Source organism: Cyanistes caeruleus, chromosome 2 (assembly GCF_971803275.1).
Source record: "Cyanistes caeruleus chromosome 2, bCyaCae1.hap1.1, whole genome shotgun sequence".
NCBI lineage: Eukaryota > Metazoa > Chordata > Aves > Passeriformes > Paridae > Cyanistes > Cyanistes caeruleus.
In genome coordinates this window covers 16,295,450-16,314,858 of record NC_141702.1, presented here as the reverse complement: position 1 = coordinate 16,314,858, position 19,409 = coordinate 16,295,450, and the positions used below count along the sequence as shown (strand labels likewise).

At 37.5% G+C, this 19,409-nt stretch overlaps 1 long non-coding RNA gene across 2 annotated transcripts in view; it reads right to left on the bottom strand.

The window, feature by feature from the left end:
- The window catches only part of LOC111925931 (uncharacterized), an 88,850-nt gene that overhangs the window by 11,715 nt on the left and 57,726 nt on the right, over positions 1-19,409 (bottom strand). The window contains exon 4 of one of the 2 annotated variants that reach the window (XR_002862580.2): positions 13,327-16,463. The exons of the other annotated variant lie outside the window; for it this stretch is intronic. This is a non-coding gene — a long non-coding RNA (uncharacterized LOC111925931). Of the gene's footprint in view, positions 1-13,326; positions 16,464-19,409 lie in introns of those variants that run through there. 2 annotated transcript variants of the gene reach the window in all.

The following is a 19,409-nucleotide window of genomic DNA, read 5'->3' as shown; positions in this document are numbered from 1 at the left end:
CAAACTATTATAAAATACTACAGATTGGTGTGAGACATTAGGACACTGTGACTGGTTTGTATGTGAGGATCGCAGAGTCTGACCACTGTGCCTTATCTAGACATTTATCATGTAGTATAAATGGCTCTAAGCCATACCTTCATCACCCTCTTCATGCAGTTTAGTCTGGTTCAATAGAGTCTTCTCCAGGAGAAGCACTAAACTCCTCACTCCTGCTATCTCCCCATTTAGACATCAACAGAAGCAAAAAATATCCGAACACCCTGTTCATGCACACATAACACACACGTTGCTGCACCAAGAGCATTTACAGCCATATCCCAAATTGCTCAAAAGTGTCATCTAAGATTATTCTTGAGTAAAACATAGAAAAATTAGACTTCTACACTGCCAATAGTCTACATAAAAACTAATCCTCTTAAAATCCTTCAATCTGAGTTTCCTACATAGCCAATGAAAATAAGAAGTCATGTTTATGATGCAGTTTATCCAATCTATTCTAGATATCTGTGTGAGGGTGAGATGAACTGCACTCCAGTAGTATCTAATAATTTTTATTGCATACCAAAGAGCTAACACACTTGTGGTAGCCCACAAGATGATGGATAAGGTGAATCTCACTTTAAATTTCCTGGGGTTTAGATATTTATAATTGATTCAATGAATTCCATCTTTAATATCTTAGTCCTACATACAAAGCTTTCAGGTGATGTTCCTACCTGCATCTCGAAAAATGTCTCCTACTCCACAACTACTTGTCCTAAGATTGTATTCTTATCTTTAATTATGCAAAATGTTATAAAATTCATATACTTCAATCCCCAGCTCCCTACCTGCCACAAGGGCTTTCTCCATCCTCTTTCACAAGGGCTTTTAGTTCTGTACCCCATTGTGTTGAACTTTGCTTCCAAATCCTTGATAATAGGCAGTTTTAAAAAGAATTTCTTTCTTCCTTGTGAAGTATCTCAGCTACAATAACTTCTGCAGCTTCTCTTAATGTAGCATGAAGTAAATTTAAGCAAAGAGAGACACAGACAGGTCTATGCATCACTTCAGAGGCTGAATAGGCCTAGTGCTGGCTCTAAGAAGTGAAGTTCACCCTTTGGGAGGAATATCTTTCAATTCAGAAGAGAACAGAAGGAAACTGTTCTCTCTCTCTCTCCGTAGAACTATATTCCCCTTATAAACAAACTTTGAATGTGAGACGCTCTGTAATGCCAAGACTTCCAATTTTATCACAAGCCCAAACACAGTGGATTTCCCCCACACACACCCCCATTAAATCCCAGCTCCTGGAGTCATGTGAATACCCAAAGAATTTCAGTTGTCTTATAAAAAGGTTGCATTTCTGGCCCACACAGAGGCAGAGGAAACCCTGCAAATGTGACCCCATTGCACCCTAAATACTCAAAACCAGAAGGCAAATAAAAGAAGCCAAGTACATTCAGTTGTATGATTTTCAGGCCAATCTCATGATTATTTCAAGCCTGATTCAAGATTTTTGGATGGTTTGGGTTGGCAGCACCGAAGACTTCATTATAGTTTCAAAGACTATAAAAAGAAAAAAGTTTCCAAGCTGTATAATTATCAAAATGATGGAGAGTCTGAAATACAGCAGGAATGACAGGCACACTTGGGCCAGCATTTTCAAATGGGGCCTGATAGAGCATGCTTCAGCTATTTCATTGCCACATCCAGACACAGTGGACCTGATTAGCCTAAATATAGCTCTCACTGGAAATCAATTGGCTTAGGCAGGAGTTCAGCAACACAGGTCTTTTTCTTGACAACTGCCAGGGGTGAATTTCACCCTGAGAAAGTCACACAAGAGGAGGGAAGGATTTCTGACCTTACTCAGACTGTGTCTTGAGAAAGCAATTTGTACGATGCAGGACAGAGGTTTATTCAAAAACATGTGGAAGTGATTTATGGATTCTATTGAAGCTTTTTGGTATTAAAGCATTGAAATAAGTGCTACTCCCATATTTTGGTTGTAATAAGGGATATATTATGATAGTCTAACTTTAAATTGGATAGGCTTTAAACTAGCTTCCTAAATTCCATTGTCCTTTTATTCTCCTTTTCTGTTCTGCATTTCCTTGATTGTTTCTTCTTTTTTTTCTTTATAATCTAAGCTTTGGCTATAAGGCAAGCTTCCGAGAGTAAGGAAGAGCATGCTCTGTATATTCTTATTTGGCAAAAACTTTCTGTCCCTCTTCATGTTGAGTTTATTGCTCCCTGAGCAGTCCCACCGACATTAAGAGACATCTTCTAATGCCAGTGTGGCTATAATGTGGAAGAAGAGAAGGAGGGTGAAACAGGCAGAGAGAGCCAGGAGGTAATTTAAAGGATGTAATGAGACAAACAAAAGCTTGTAATCTTTCCATGGGTTTTTCCATGGTGACTTATTCCTTCTTTCATTTAAGTCAGTAGGAAAATTCCAACTGATTTCAGCAGCAATAGACAATGTTTCTTTCAGCCTATAACCATTATTATGATATTGCATTGCCATATTGAAATTTCCTATCTAAAACAGAATTTTTTGCCTTTAAATTTAACTCTTAATTCAGTAGGAAAAATTCCACACTAATGACTACATTCTCCATGGTGTTCATGCACTTGTTCAACTTTAGTCACACAAGCAGGTCCACTGTTTTATTTTAAAGAAACTCATCCTCAAATCAGCCCTGGTCATCATCAAATTGGAACCTTTTTTTTTATTATTCTAAATAATATATGTGCAAAAACTATTTCCTCATCCCCATCAGCTCTGCTGCCACATAACACCAGAAAGCACAATCCACAGCAAAATCATTCTTGGTGGCAGCACCAAGTAAGCAGTTTGCATATCACCAGTGAGAGGGAAAAAATGGAAAGTTGCAGGAGTTCACAGCTTTCCAGGGCCAGAGAAACAGTTAACATCAGTTACTTAATACCATGTAAAGAGGAAAGTCTCTTCACTTATTTATTTATTTTGGGGGAAGGAGGAGGGGGTGAGGGGCTCCTTCAGAAAACCTGCAGGCAGGAGGCCCCACATGGTGGGGGGAGAGGGGGTGATTCCACTTACAGGCGTCCTGGTAGCTATTCTACCTTCTTGAAACATTTTCCTGACAATCTTCAAAAGCAAAGTCCCAATTTGCATTTTTAATACTGTAATGTAATACGCTGTTACCGGGAGACACCCCTGAGTGTTATTACTTATCACTGAGCCATTATAAACAATCATGAAAGATTACAGTTGATCTGCCTGGCCAGATGCATTCTTGAAAACCCAGAAAGAGGATTAAATGAGAACCAACATATGTAAAAGATTCACAATGCTATATTTCAAATAAGAAACATGTCGGGAGTGGAAAAAAAAGAAGCCAAAGAGCATAGTGGTTAAAGAAAAACTGAAAGAAAAACACATAATTGCTTTTAGTCTGTCATTTCCCCCCACAGAGTAGTAAATAAGCGCTTTGATACATAAAAGCCGTTATCAAACAGTAACAAATTAGTTCTTCACCATCTGTGATCCACGCGAGGGGGGTGACAGTTATAGGCAAGATTTTAAAATATGAAATCAACTATTTATGAACTGGTTTCAGAGTCTTGCTGTCTACTTTGCCTCTTAAAATGTGGCCACAAGAAAGAGATGGGCTTTCGAAGCTAACAAAAACCAGCCGTTGTGGTTCCACTCTTTAAATGATGCTAATTGCTGGCTGACATTTGTAAACAAGATGTTTCCTTCCCTACCATTGCCTACTATAGTTCAGCGTCACTTTCAAGAACAATATGTCACATGAAAAAAAAATAAATCACTATTCTGACCTTACTAAACCCTATTACTTTGAGCTTCTTTATGTTACACATGATTGGCCCATTATTTCATGCTAGATCCACCACTTCAGAAATATTGCAACTTAGAAATATTGCAACTTAGATGTAATTTCTTTCTTGGTTCTTTGCCTTCCTGCTTTCTTTCTTGCCCTCTTTCTCACTTTCTCTCATGCAGGCGCAGTTTCTCACTTTCTTGCTTTCTGCCTAGCTTTTATTTCTCCTCTCTCCTCTCTCCCTTTCTCTTTTTTCTGCTTCTTTTTCTACCTTTTCTTTTTTTTTTTTTTTTCTCCTCTGCAGAAACACCTTCCTTTGGAGCTGTATAAACAAACAGATATTTCAGCTCCTAATTTTAATAAGGGAAGTGCCGAATTTTTCATGGTGTGCAAATTACTATATATTAATGGACAAGTAACCCTAACTTAATTTAGGAGAAGGGAAAAACAACTCAAAACCACTCGTTCTTTACTGGTGCAGCTAGCATTTCTCTTTTGCTTCATTCCTCTGTGCAGCAGGGGTGTTTTTTCTGGAGCGAAAGCAATTAAATCTCAGAGAGATGGTGGTAATTTGTTTCTGCTTGGGAAGTGAGTGCTTTTGAAAAATGAGTTTGAATTGATCTGGGTTTTTTTTCCATCTCTTCAATGGAAGAAACAAAACAGAATTAAAAGCCTGAAATGTAAGGAGACTCCATTACTTAGAAACTGCTGAGAATGGTTAGTATTATTTTTTTGAAAACAATGTGTTTTCTTGCAGTTTGGGGCAATATGAAAAGGGAAAAAATTGTGTTAACATGCTGTGGATTGCTGTATTTCATGGGACAATCCAATGCCTTTGCAGTGTGTCATTTTTACTTCCAGTGAAATACAATGGACATTTCAGCAGGAATACAAAAGTGAAAAAGAATTGACCTTATTCCCACAATCCCACATCCATTGACTACATCGCCAAGAGCTCTTTCATTTAGATTAAGAGGCTTTGACTGACAACAATATATTTCTCTGCTGTCATCATTTTCTTCCAAGACAGTAAAATATGTACATATGGTAAATAAAAAATACTATACAAAGAGACAAATCTAGATGCATCTGCTTAGGTCCTTGAACAGAGGAAGAAATACACATTGGCTTGCGTGCCCTAGGGTAACTGATAATTGAATTATGTGAATTATATGAAATAAGCTGAATTTCTCACTAAGATTTCAGCATCTGTAGTGGCATCTATCTCACCAAATGTAAGCATCTATAATGTACAATAACCATAGGAACTGGCTGTCTAAACCCAGCGGAAGCAGATTTATCACATGATAACACATCAATATCACTGAATCTGTGACTGAGATAGGCAAACAAGCAGCAAGTTAGTAGAAGAAGAAAGATGCTTCTACAATAATTCAACTCAAATAAAAATAGGTATTAAACACAGTAGACAAACTGTCATGTGTATTTCTTTATTAGAAGAGGAGTGTGGGGTCAGTCCTCGAATGCAAGTGTGGATGTTCAGCATTCAGTGAAATTAATTCTCTCCCTACGGTCTCAAAGTGGTCTTAGGCAAGCCTAACTGACCTCAAGCTATAGCAGTAGTGACCAACAATTTTCAATTCCAGCATTTTTAAAAGTAAAAATGAAAGAATTCCTTTCACTAAATGCATAATCACTTTGCTGAGTTATGAAAAATGTTCAGTCTACATTGCTATGATCGAAGTCTTGGTATCACCAGTAGTGTGGTAATATCAGCATTAAAATGTAACCCTTTTAATTCCATTCCGATAAATTATTTTAGATAGCAACATTTTCCTATTATGACATAATTCATCTAAAGGATCAATATATTTCTGAGATGACAGCATTTTGCAATCAAGGTGCAATTTAAATTCACTGCATACCTTGTTAGGATAGTCACAACTCAGAAATGAAAGGGCTGGTAGGCTGCAATCTCAGCTGGAAGCAATTTGTACTGGTAATTTCAGTGCTCCTGGTATTTATAATGATGCTTCTGAAAAGGATATAGCATGCTTTATACTTGCACCATTTAAAAAAAAAATAAAAAAATCACATTTTCAACTTTTTCTACACTTTCAAGAGTTATCTGAGATTTCTCCAGTAATTCAAGTATATCTCACTGATTCCTTCACTACTATTCATTCTCCAATTCTGCAATACATGAGTGTGACTCTACTGAGGCAGTAATGATTTTTGCTGGCTTCCAGCTGTTCCTGTTTGGTCTCAGGTGGCCTGGCTACCAGCCTGGACAGCAGTTTTCCCTGTCTGTCATAACATTTCTGTTTCTTTTGCCTTTCAGCTGGATTTGGAAATTTGGTATTTGCTCAAGTTTAACTCTTGTGAAAAGAACGGACAATTAGCATCTGTTAAGGAGTAGGCAGTCTTACTTCTTTTCTTATATTTAGCAATGTAAAGGACAATTTTTCATCTCTACTTTCAGTTTCTTTGAATATGTAACTGAATAATAGTGTTGAATAGGATAAAGCCAGTAAAACACTTATTTAAGTGCCTAATTTCAGCATGAGAATAGCTGCAGTAGCTTCAACACTTTCAGTTATTTTCCTTCTTTAAAAACCCTTTTCTTTTTTAAAAAAGCTAATATCTGTGGTTTCCCATGCAGAGCAGTTTCCATTGTTTCATTTTGCTAATGACTAAAGCTTCTTTAGAGAAAGGTTTAGCTGTAGCTATGCACTTTGATCGATATTACTGTTCTTAATGTCTCAACTGTTTTGAAAGAATTTGAGGAATAAAACCAGACCAGAGTTACTCTATTAGGTAATGTAGTCTATTTTCTATACATTGATCTGAAGCCACAGAATGTGCCTTTGGGCAGATAATGTATAGTCAATAGAAATGAGCAGTTCTAGAAGCCCCTTCACTTGCACAGGCTGTTCCATACAGAGGGGCAGAGCAGAAAAACACTTTTCAGGAGCACAAATAGATGCTTCCTCAAGTGCTTTAAGATTTAATCAGGGTGCCAAGCTGAAGCAGGATCATCACTGATGAGAACATATTGAAACTCCTTAATTAATCTGTTTTCTGAACCACATGCAGATTGTTATCTGTGAATACGTGATCTGATACAATAACTAAATATATCTTCAGAGAAGCAAGTAATGTCCTAAAAGTTTTGAAGTAAGCAATCACAATAAGTAATAAATAATGACAATATATTTATATCAGTGCTAGTGATGGATTACCAAATTATTGCTGATATATACTGGGCTGGATTTAGTTTTCATCACTGCAAGATTATAGAATTGAATGGTTTGATCTGGATCCACAAGGATTCTCAGGTACCCTTTTTATGGTGGTGACGAACAGCCAGTCTCCAGTTTGTACTGGTGCACTGTATTAGGTTTTTTCCCAAGTGTAGGATTTAATGATTGTTTCTGCTGAACTTGATGAGGATCCAGTTTTTGGAGCCTGTTGAGGTCTGTCTGCACAAATTGTCTCAGTCTCACTCTCCAATTTTCACCCTCACTGGCCTGGTGTTGCCCTCACACATGCTATCTGTATGAAGACTTTACCAGCCCTTCTATCAGACATAAAGTGGCATTAGCCTTTAAGCTCCCTCAACACTGTCAGGTCCTGTGAGCTTGTGTATGTGTCTCATGCTCAACTCACCTAAGTGTCCCTAAGGTGACTCCCTCCAAAGCTTCAATGTGTTTCTCTCCTCCACAAATTTTACTTGGCATGCAGATTCAAGAGGCCTGAGGAAAGACCTTTACTGTGAAGGCTCTGAGCACCTCATTAATTTCCCAGCTCTCCTGAGCTTGCCTGCACTATTCAAGAGCAGCTCTGCATCTGCCCTGGTGTTTCCTTCACTGATAGGAAGTCCTGTAGAGGCCATTCACACCAACCTTTGCACCCTTCACCAGTTTCCACTTAGCCAAGGTCTCCCAAAGTGTTTGGATATATTCCTTCTTAGTTACTCTTCTCCACTTTCCACCTCTTCAGGTCTGTTTTTGAATTCAGTTTAAGTTCCCCATTCAGTCAAGATGGTTTATTTTACAGCAGGGGGGATTGCTCTTGTGTTTCGAGGAAATTATATATAGGTCATCAAGCTTTTAATGGTTCCTTTGCTCTTCAAGGCATCCTCGTAGGATCCCAGTTATCTTCAAAGGTCAGTTATTTCATTTTATAACTTAATCTCTTCAAAATGTGAGGTTTAGCAGTTCAGTAACCAAAATTTCTTGAGCTACAGCCTGATCTGAGATATCTGGCATGTTTTCAGGGTAAATAAATGAGCTGCATTGACATCCCAGTGGGGACCTGTATTTTTCCTTAGTCTTCTCTATCATCTAGAGTAACTTCTCAGTGTCTCATAATTGTTTTAAAATTCTGACAATTTTGAAGCTCTGCTATGTGAATTTCGTATTTAACATTCTTGCACCAAAAAAGCAGAGAACTGTTTTCTACGCTGCTAACAGAATCTGCACATGTTTATTAATTCCATTTAGCATTTCATGTGGCAGTTGCAGATTTTCTGCTTCAGTATTAGAAGTTGAATTCCACATGAAGATATAGGCAAAATGCTAAAAAGCAAACTTCAGCTGCATGATGATCTGTTTGGACACAAGACTTTTTCTCCTTCCATGCATACAGATAGAAATTAACCACTTACAAGCATCTTTCCTGCCTTTCTTAACCATCTTTCCACGTAGTTAAATGCTGTCTGTCCTTGTCTAAATGTCTCTAAAATCTCTTCCAAAGTTTTGACCCAGTGAGTTGGTGAATTCTGGATTCAGGCCACATTATACAATTACCAACTACTCCCTTTCTCCTCCAGATACAATTTTCTGTCAAGGGAACTCTCTTGGTTCAAAAAATAAAATTATTATACGTGTTTTCCAAAACCCCTGTTTAGCCCAGATATGCCTTGTTTCAGCTATTCCCTGAAACATAAACTCTAACCATTTAAAATAAAAAGAACTAGAACTGCAGTAGGAGTTAGACTGATTTGATTTGAATGGCAACTAAAACTGCATAAAAAATGCTAAGCCATGCAGGTCATATTCTGATAAGTATTTAGACAAGGTGCTTATGTTTATTTCATTGTACTTCTTGCAATGCTTGTCATTCTTTGCTTAGGAAATGATGCAAATGCCATAACGAACATAAATACCATAGTGTGATAAACAGACAATGTTTATCATTGTTTTCTTTCTTTGAAAAAGTTATTTGCTTTTTCTTAGAGAAAAAATATGCAGTAATGATCCAAAACAGTGCAATCTTGTTCTACCACAAATGTTAAATGCTGAAGTATGTTTTAAGGGTCCAATCTAATCATAGATGTTTGTGTATACATAAGACAAGTATTTTTCCAATATTCTCAGAAATATATTTCTTAAATTATTTCAGTATGCAGTCTGTATTTTCTGTAAGTAAATATAAAGTGAGCTACACACAAGCAATGCTTAGAAATTATGCAATCCATTACATTATACCAATACAGAATTGTCCCATAAATAGATCTCCTTATTGGCTGTAAGGGGGTGTCACTGTCAGACACAAAATAATTCACACAGACGCAGCTCGAAGTGTGATGAAAGAAGAAGGAAGTTTATTTTGTTCTTTCAGTATTTATAGGTTTTTGACAATGACCAGGGATTGGATAGTCAGGTTACCACCTTCCCAGCCACACTGGCCGTGAGAGACGTCCATCAGAAGTCATATCTTTAATGGAATGTATAAAGACCTGTGTTTATGGTTACTTTCCTGGGAAAATGGCTAGAAATTATGAAAACAATACCGAAAGGCCTGATTCTCAGGGTGACAAGGGGGTAAATTCTTTTTTAATTTTTCATGTTTTTCATATTTGTGTTAATTTTTCACGAAGTTTTCATATTTGTGTTCAGTTAAGAAGAGCACCAGTCAGCTTGGATGCTTATCTGAATACTCTTGTATTTGAAAATTTAACTGGAAATCTTAAAAGAATCTAAATACTTCCTGCTCTAAATCAAGCCTGAAGTATCTTGAGCACTGCCTTTGTTGTGGCATTTGGGTACTTGCTTTTCTAGTCTCAGACAGAAACCAGAAGCGCAAAAGCTTGCTTGTCAAAACTAGAAGAATGGGAAAATTTGTTAACAAAACACTCAAAAATGTATGACTGTTTGGAGGTCTGAGGTACATAGTTTAGGGTATTTGCCATTTATCTATAAAAGAAATATTCAATATTCTAGTTCCGAGACTTATGATCCTCTGTGAAGGGTATTACATAATATATTTTAAAATAAATACATTTGTATATAGTTATAAGCTATTTTTAAGAGCAGGGGTCCATTTAATCTGCATTATACTTATGTTTATTATATTTTCAATTGTGAAATTATATGAGTCAACAAAAAATTAGTTCACTGATAACCATGGCAATTACTCTTTAGAAAGGAGGAAGACCGAAGAAGCATTGTGAAAGAATAATCTCCCTCTAGATTTGAATTTATTGAACAATGGAAAGTTGCTGTAGATCTTGAAGTCTGGTCCTTGCCTGTATTTGGTGGATGTCTGAGGGCCTGCTTCTACTAGATTATCCAAGCAGCACTTGTCATGGATGGGAGAAAGTCTTAACCAAATAGCTCGAGGAAAAAGCAAGTGTAAGACTCACTGAAGCACTGCTGTTTGTTCATAATGAGTTAGGGAAGCTTACCCAGAAGCACACATATTGAAAAATGCCATGGCTCCAGACAAAGTATTTCCCTGGCTTCCCAATACCATATACCCATACGTAGATAAACAAATGCCTAAGACATTAACCTTTCTAGTACTAGGGGGAAAAAAAGGCCAAATCAAAATTTTCAAAGTGAAAAGTTATACCTATGAAGAGCTTTTACTGAAGAATATAGGGAGAAAGAAAGAAATAAACTGTAGTTAAAATATACATTAACTAACACAGCAAGCTCAGTGTTTGTGTCCTCTGGTGTTTTATAAAGACTGCTCTTTTTACAGAGTCGTGTTGTCACTTATGACTTTATCATTGGGAAACAGGACTTCTGACATACTAGTGGATAAAAGAATTTCTTTTAAAACTACTGTCTTAATTAACAGAAATATTCATAATATTTATATTGTAACAAAATAAATTAGGAAAAGTTATTACTCATTCATACTGCCAAATGATCCTGGGTAGGCACAAAGTCCAATGATAAAGTCCTAAAGTATCAATTTTTAGAACTATCCAATTCTCATTAAAAAATAATTATATGTCTAATATTCATCAGCTATTTGTAAATTCAGATCTTATGTCCTTGCAAAGACTTTTGGAATTTTTGCCACATCAAAGCCCCCTTGAATAAAATTCAATTTTTTTTTAATATTTTACTTACTATTTTGTCTTTCAAATCAATGGTCTAAATGCTCAATTCTTCACCTATGCTGTCTGTACTGTAGTAACCACAGGCCCACTGCCACCCTCTGCTTCTGAGAAAACCCCATCCCTTGACCCCAACTAAAGAAATATTATGAGGGCTTAGTAGGAGTTAAAAGAATCCCTGGATAACGTCTGCAGAGGGAGACATCAAGAACAGTGATGTACTTTAACATCTCAAAACTAAATTTTGGAAGCAAAGGAAGTGGTCCTATAGATAGCATAGAGAAATGAAGAATGGGAAGAGAGAGAAAGAAGACAAAGAGAGAGAGAAAGAGAGAGAGAAGGAGAGAGAGAAAGAGAGAGAGAGAGAAAGAGAGAAAGAGAGAAAGAGAGAAAGAGAGAGAGAGAGAAAGAGAGAAAGAGAGAGAGAAAGAGAGAAAGAGAGAGAGAAAGAGAGAGAGAAAGAGAGAAAGAGAGAAAGAGAGAGAGAAAGAGAGAAAGAGAGAAAGAGAGAAAGAGAGAAAGAGAGAAAGAGAGAAAGGGAAAGAGAGAAAGAGAAAGCAAGGAAGGGAGAAAACAAGAAAAGCAAGAAAGCAAGAAAAAATAAAAGAATGTTTTTCCTAGGAAATTATTTTTCTGAAAAGCTGCTGTCCAGTCAAGGCTACGTTGGTCCTTCCCAGTCTATTGCTTAGTTGAGAAAACACATGAACATAGGGAAGGCAGTGTATTTACAGTGCATTGACAGCACTGCTGTCCTTCACAGAGGACATCTGTGCATTAAAAGCAGTTCAGGATCCATTTCTGTGGATTAGGATGAGCAAGAGTTCCGTCTCAAGCATGGATATGACTCCCCAAGCTTGGTGGCCATGCTCACTTGATTTGCAGCCCTACCTTTCTGCTCTACATGTGGGTTCTTCGGTCAGAAATCCACCTGCTCTACATGTGGCTCTCTGGTCTGGTTTTCAGCCACATTCCAGTCCCAGTGACAAGAGGAAACAGGCACAAACTGAAACACAGGAGGTACTGTCTGAGCACAAAGAAACATCTTTTTATTGGGAGCGGGACTGAGCACTGGGACAGGTGTCCAGAGATGGTGTGAAATGTCTGTTCCTGGAGATATTCAGAAGCTGTACGGACATGGTCCTGGGAAACAACAAGCTGTAGGACCAGGTCACCAGATGACCTCCAGAAGTTTCTTCCAACCTTAGCCATTCTGAGATTCTGTGATTCTGTGTGCAACATGATCCCTCCTTCTGTCTCTTTCCAGCACAGTTATCATATATGCTTAACACACAGTGGACACAAGAGTTAAGAGTCCTGTGAAATCACTTTCAGCTGAAGCCAAATTCTGTCACTAACTAAACTCTACTGATTAGGCTTTTACCTTCTACCTTCTTTGAAGCAAGGTCAGATTTTAAGGAGATTGGTGTTATGAGACTCAAACAACTAAGGTATTCCTTAGCCTAGATAAACCTTGAGGTTGATATTGCATTCAACCTAATGATCATTGCACTTTTAATTTGAAATATCCTTCTTAATCTAACAGGAATAAGAACAGTTTTGAAAAAAAACAATTTCATTCTCCTCCAGCTGGCCAAATTTTTGTCATCAAAAGAGTTTTTACATATATACAAAAGAAAGAAACTACATAATATTGATTCATACTTGCTGTTGCAAGAATGCTTTCCAAACCAGGAAATTTTCTCAGTATTCAGCATTTCCACCTCTTTCTCTTCTATATTTTAATGGCCTTCTGTGAGGTATGACATTTCCCTGTTTTTAAAGATGAAACAAAATATTTCATCCCTTGTTCATTTTGAGTTCCTCTCCTTACTCTAAATCTGCTGTTTTTTAAGAGTGCCACAGAAATTTTAAGTGTCAGTATTGTCTTTTTCTCTATGAGTCTAACGGACATTAGTAGTTAATTCTAGATAAATTCTAAAAACCATGAAGAGTTCATTGTGTTCTATAAGTAAAAAATTAAGATATGGTAAAATTTCAAATGTAAAATTCCACTAAAGGTTAAGCTGACAACACTGCTGTAACATGTCCTCTATTATTTGCTTGTATTAACATCTACTGCAGGGTTTTGATATTTTTTTGTTACAATTTTGTACAAACATAGCAAAATCTGTGGATTATGTAAATTGAGATATTTTGTATGTAGTTACTGAGGAAAGTTAAAATTGAACTATGTAATTATGTCCAGATCCTTCCTTCTTTATTTTCATGATCATTCTTCGTACAGCATATTTACTACCTTTTTCAACTCAGAGCCTTGAGTGAACACATTAGACAGTAATTAATTTCTAAAGCATTTATAACTTTGTAATAATTGACATATTATTTCAACAAAGAGTTTCTACCACATGTATTTTTCTTCTATCAGAATATATACAGTTAAAGGAGTCACATATTAGTAAAGAAATGCAATGTAAATGTCTCTCTTATCAGTTAAGCTAAAAATGCTGTGGGTTCATTTTGGCCTTCAAGTTACAAAAGTACATTTTCAGTCCCTACAGCAGCATCAACATGTATGTAAATATTAAAATAAAGCCTCCCTCATGATATTAATCATTATTGAATGTCACAAATTTTAATTCTTTTTTTCTTCTAAATAATGTGGTAGAAACTGTATATATAATTTTGAATTCATAATAAACTAATATTTTTCTCATCTGAATTAAATTACAGTAATTTAATTTAGAGAGCAAGAGCTCTGGACCAGGACCCTTTACTATGTAAAGGAAAGAAAATCCTAAGGGAAAACTGTACACAGTGAAGTGTTGGGCTGGTTGAAAAATATTGAATTTCAAATGTTTCTGATGAGAAGTAAGACTTTTCAGTCAATATGATGACCAAAAAAAATCCTTTTTACACAGAACTATCAGCTGGTCTGCAGGCTAGAGCTAATCCAGCAGCATGTGCATCATACTGTAGATACTAAATCTTGGCGGCAGAAATCTTTGTGATAGGATTTATTGTTCTTGAGCAATACATCCCACAATGCTCTTTGACACTGGAGTTTATTTAATAGGATCAGACCCAGATTCTTTCTTCCAGACTCTCCTATTTCATTGCTCACAGTGGGTTCTTAGAAGTTCATTTTCTTACATGTGACTTCTCCATAAATATGAGACAGAAAGGTCTTATTTTATTTGCCATCTGTTTATACTCCTTCAATGTTCCTTTTCTGCATTAACTTCCACATCTGGTTCCACACTTTCCATAGCAGGCCAAAATTATGGCCACATCCACTATCTTCACAACCCCCTCTCCATTTCATGAACTTATCCACAGTAAAAATTGCCAGAGTAACAGTGTAATTTGAAGTCTTTGGGGAAGACTTCATTCCTTTTGGGTGCTTTGACTTCAAGCTTCTTTCCATTTTTACCAGACTGAGGAAAAATCGGGAGTGTATGATTGCTTCTAGGAGGTACCATACCAATATTGTCCTTGTAACCCCCTTGGAGCGTGGAGTGTGTGCCAAGTGTCATGTGCTGTCCACTGTAAGGATATGTTGAAACACAGAATTTCCCACAGAAAGGTGACTGAGATCTATGACTCACTTCATGTAATTTCTGAAAATAAACAGTTTTTACGTAGCTATGATTTCCCATCCTTGTTAGCTGAGCCAAATTTGCAATGGTGGCCTAGAAATATGTGTGCCTACTATGCCAAGACCATCAAGTTAGAAAGTCATTGTTTCCTTCTCCCATAATTCATCCTAATTATTTTGGATCCTTTTGACTTTGATCAAATGAGAGCACTAAAAGTTTTGCAATCTGACTGCTCATGGCTATTCTTTTCGAAGCCCTCAGTTTTGCCAAATTTTTATTCTAATCCTTTTGTCCTGAAAGTTAAACAATGACAGGTCCCTCCCACTGACCTCTGCCCTTGTGTGCCTCTCCCCAGTGCTGTTCATACATGCTGCTGTATCATCATGCATGTGAAAAAAATACAGAGATTTGAAGTGGAGGTTAGGATGTCAGGAAAAAGTGTTTGATGGAATAACTTGACTGAAGGTGGTCAGCTGCATCAGCAGAACACCTGAGACTCTGAGCATATTATTTGCCCACTACTTTGTGTCCCCTGAATGCTTTCCAAGCATTTGAGAGCTGCAGACATATTACCTGAGCTCAATTTCCAAAGACACACCACAGAGGTTCCAATGTTGTAACTGAGCGCCTCCACTGCCAAGGGGTCATCCCGATGAAATGTTACTATTTTCTGGTTTAGGCTTTTAGTTTTAGTAGTTTCATGACACCTCTATTTCTGTAGGATAATTTTAACTCCATAGCCATCCTTTTTCTGGAAAGTAGCAAGGCAATCAAGGTAACTTTTCATTGCTACTCAAAATAAACAGTCCATACTTTCTAGCAGTTTCTCGGTGTTTCCTTCATTCCTTAGTGATTTCTAAACTTCTCAGTTTTCTTTTTAATGCCAAATCAGATTGCGAGACTCTGGGGCATTAATTGCACCCTAGGTGCCAATCATTTAAAAAAAAAACTGCCCACAGATGTTGCAATGAGTATTGCAAAGTTCCATGAATACTTCAGAAATGTTGGCCTTTTTCCATAATCAAGCAAAAAAATCTGACCATGGGATCTTTTGAAAAATTTACCTTCACACATTGCAAAATATATTTTCACCTCCCTGGGAAGATTTTGAGACATGCTGCATATATATATATATGATCTTCTAACGCCTCCATTCAATGTGTGTTCAAAAAGTACAGCATGTTTCTTGCTTCTCTGAGTTTATCACAGGACAAGGTGGAGGAAAATAAAGAGTCAAAATTTGGTGCTTTCAAGAGAAAAGAACATTTGTAACATTGTGGAAACAGGAAGGAAGTTGTCCTTCATTCATTCAAAGGCAAAACAGCTGTTTTTGATCCTGAGAGCTTCTAATATTTAGAATCATAGAATCATAATTTATAGGCTAGATGAGGAATTAATTCTGTGATTCCACAATAAAATTATCTAGATTGAGAAAGATCCTTAAGGTCACCAAGTCCAGTTGTTCACCACAAACTGTGTACCCAAAAGCCCTATCCACATGTTTTTCAAAAACTTCCAAGGATTCCACCACTTCCCTGAATACCTTGTTCCTATGGTTAACCACCTTTTCAGCAAAGAAATTGCCCTAATACCCAATCAGCCTCCTCTGTGGAACTTCAGGACATTTCCTCTTGTCCCGACACTTTTTAGGAGAAGAGGTCTGGCTACACCCTTTTTGCAGGCAGTTGTAGAGAGTGATAAGGTCCCCCCTGAGTCTCCTTTTCTCCAGCCTAAACAGCTTGTTCAGCTTCTTCTCATAGGACTTGCACCTCGTTGCCACTACCAAAAACAATAGACAGAAAAAGACAATGAGAATGAGCAGATTGATAACTCTACATCCATAAGGCCCTCATAGCCAAGCCCCAGTTAATCAGGTTACCTGTGGGGTTATTAACACCATCTGCAGCGACCAGATGAATACAGATGACCGAGTGAAAAGATCAATTTCAAATACATTCTGCTTTGTTTTCTGCTGGCAGCCAATTATTTTCTACCCTAGTCTGGCAGTGTTTTTGGTAATAATAAAAGTATATCAGGGAATGAGTGTTTCTCAGTATTTCACAATAATTTGAGATCTTTATCACAATTAAGCTTTGTGAACTGAATCATATTCCTTCAGCTAGCTCTACATGATATTATTTCAATTACAGTAATATAGGTATAATTTTTTTAAAGTACTTTTTAACTATTTTTATTTTACTTTCTGTAATTTTTTGAGTGCTTTCTTAACATGCACTAGTGGAATTATCATAGAAATCCATGGAAATAATGTGATGATATGATGTGCGGTAAAAACATGCTTAAGTAATTTCTGGGTATTATATTTTCATAAACTAATCTCTTGTATCATAAAGGGAGCAATTTTCACCTTTTTATACAGGAAAATATTACATCCAAGATCTGTGATATAAGATCTGAATTAAGTTTTCTCTTTTATGGAGGATTCAACTAGCTTTGTTTTGTCAATTTTTCCAGACCAACGTGTTTTAAAGGAAAATTCAAACCAAATATACCATTCTTTTGTAGACTTGACAATGTTTGGCCCTCAGCTTTGAAAACAACACTGTTTTGTTGGGAAAAAAATACGTTTTCAGAAGTGATACTTTTAAAGTGATGTTGAGACATCTCAAAAATACTTGGCATTAGCTAAGATCTGCTCCTATTAAAGACAAAAGATGTATTAACACCACCTCCAACATGCACCAAATAGAGCCAGCAAGTATCACTTTTCAAAATTTTATTCTGAGTTTATGAGATAAAAAAGTACTTTTAAAAAAAGAAAAACAAATATTTCCTGGTCTGCCAACCGCTCTGCAGACTCAGTCAAGTAGGATTATTTCTGAGTTTTGCCACATCACCAATACCAAAATACTTTGCAAGCACTTTTTCAACTCATTAACTTTATGCAGCCCCATTACACTGAAGAAGATTGTACAACTCTTAGTAATGGTGACAGAATCTAGCCCAGCAACTAAAGCAAAGCTTTAACATCATTATGTTGATGAGAAAAACAGTAGAGTATCTTTAACCTCTTTAACAAAACTCTGTGTGTTCCCATTCAAGGAGATTAGCTCCAAGTATTCAGAGAAGAGATAATGTTTACTGATAAAACCATGATCATAGAAATTTGTTGTTTCTCTCTGTGAACAGAATTCCTCTTAACAGTGGGAAGACCTGCTTACACATCATGGAATGAAACAGAGGCACACATCACTTATAAATATTTGCTTATTGTTTTCAGAGCAACAGTACTGTACTTAAGAGTGTGATGTAAGGGCCATACTGTGCCAATCCACATAAGATTTAAAGTGTTACCTTCCTCTCACCAGCAGTCTGAGTATTTAGCTCAAGCTGTGCATACCTCCTTCTGACAAAGCCCCAAAGGTGTGTTGTGCAACCTCTCTACCAGACTCTAGAAGTGGGCATCACGTTAATATGTGCCTGTCTTTGTACGGGTTCTGTCATTTATGAAAATGATTCTCTGAACAGGGCCAATACCCACCAGCTCCAACACAGATCCACCAAGGCCAAGCTCATCAGTGATGATGGTAGCACCTCTGGGCTAAAGTAGTTAACAGCCAGAGAGAGGAGTGAGAATATGTAAGATAAACAGCTCTGCAGATATCAAGGTTGGTGAAGGAGGAGGAGGAGGAGCTGTTCCAGGCACCAGAGCAGAGATTCCTCTGCAGTTCTTGGTGAATGTGTCCCTCATATCCCAACAGAGGTTCACAGAGGAGCAAGCATCCACTTGCAGCCTGTGGAGGACCCCACACTGGAGCAGGGGATGCCCAAAAGAGGCTGTGACCATGTGGGAAGCTCACACTAGAGCAGGATCCTGGCGAGACCTGTGTCTCTTTGGAGAAGCCCATACTGCAGCAAGTTTGCTAGCAGGAACCTATGGAGGATCCACACTGGAACAGAGTGTTCCTGAAGGACTGCATCCCATGGAAGGGACTCACACTGGAGCAGTTCATGAAGAACTGTAGCCCATGGGAGGGACTCAGGTTGGAGAAGTTTGTAGAGAGCTGTTTCCTGCGGGAGGGGCCCCACGCTAAAGCAGGAAGAGAGTGTGAGTAGTGCTAGCCCTGAGGAGGAAGGAGTGTCAGAGACCAAGTGTGACAAAGTGGCCACTGTCCCCATCGCTCTTCCTCCTGTGCCACTGGGATAGAGGAGGTAGAGAAAGTCATGAGTTAAGCCTGGGAAGAAAGGAGGGGTGTGAAGCATTCACATTTGTCTTCCAGAGCAAGAAGCCCTACTTCTCAGGAAGTAGAAGCAAATGTAGAAGTAGAGAACAAATCTTTAGTTTCCCTTAGCTTCCATGCTTGCCCTTTGCTTTATTAAACTGCCTTTATCTTGACCCACAAGTTTTGTTCGTCCTAAACTCCTGCCCCCACCCTCTTGCTGCTGAGGAGGGAAGTGATAGAGCAGCTTGGTGGACACCTGGCATCCAGCCAAGGTCAACCAACCACAACATACTAATATTTTGATGAGATAGTTCCTACTCTTTGGGACTGACTCATTTTTCAATGAGTGATGAAAAGAAAATTCTATCATATAGTTTTAAAGAAGCATTCATGAATTATTGCATAACTCTTAAACACACAAGCTACCTCACACATTAGAGAAATTTAAGTATCTCGGTGTTATGAGACACAATTCTTGTCACAGCAATCTCTTTTGACTATATTTTTTGCCATGACACATTTTCTAAGCTTATTTTAATCT